The 765-nt window shown below is 61.2% G+C and overlaps 1 protein-coding gene across 1 annotated transcript in view; it reads left to right on the plus strand.

Moving 5' to 3' along the window:
* The first annotated feature begins 6 nt into the window (after window positions 1-6).
* The window catches only part of LOC102757166 (adhesion G protein-coupled receptor L3-like), a 361,454-nt gene continuing 360,695 nt past the window's right edge, over window positions 7-765 (plus strand). The window contains exon 1 of the mRNA XM_006771320.2: window positions 7-715. The gene's annotated coding sequence lies outside the window, so the exon portion shown is untranslated. The remainder of the gene's footprint in view (window positions 716-765) is intronic.

A 765-nucleotide genomic window follows, 5' to 3' on the forward strand; every position in this document is an offset into this window, starting at 1 on the left:
GGCGGAGGAGGGTTAGGCGGGGAAGCCACCCTTGGCCCTCTCGGCTCCCATTACCTCCTCCATCGCTCCCGCTCCCAGACCGGAGGGGGAGGACGAGGAAGAAGAAGAAGAAGAAAGAGAAGGGGGTGGGGGAACTGGATGTAAAGATCGGCTGCGGGGGATGGTGGAAGATTGTTGGTCTCTCCAGCAGCGTCTTTTGCGAAGCGGCGGCAGCGGGCGGAGAAGCGGCCCCAGCTCTGACTGCCGCATGTTAATCGCGGCCGCTCGGGTCCCTCGGCTGCTGCGGGAGCCAGAGCTCGACTCCGAAGTTGTGCAACTGTGGACCGCGGGAGGCATTTGAACCCCCCTCTCTCCGGACTCGGGTCTGGAGCTCCTCGGTGTGTGCGGAGCCAGGACACGTCAAGGAAGACAAGCGTTTGGTTCTTCTTCTCCCCCCACCCCCTCTCCTTTTTTTTTTTTCTTCTTCCATGGCTGTGTAGCAGAAGAAAGGGGTAAGGAGAGACTTTTTGTTGTTTCCTCGCCTGGGCTTCCCACCCTCCTGCTGCCTTCTCTGCGCTTGGGCTATATCCTTCTTTGCCGAGTGCGGTGGGGGCGACCTCGCTGGGGCCGGTCGGGCTGGTGCCCCGGGCTCCATGGCTGGATGGTGGAGACGGCACCCAGCTGCAGGTTGTTGAGCCGCTGATGGGACGATCTCAGGGACCCGCGGTTACGAAAGGTAATTTATTCTTCTTACTTCCTAATAGTGGTGACCGGCGTCCGCGGGGC

The sequence above is a fragment of the Myotis davidii genome, unplaced genomic scaffold (genome assembly GCF_000327345.1).
Source record: "Myotis davidii unplaced genomic scaffold, ASM32734v1 scaffold704, whole genome shotgun sequence".
NCBI lineage: Eukaryota > Metazoa > Chordata > Mammalia > Chiroptera > Vespertilionidae > Myotis > Myotis davidii.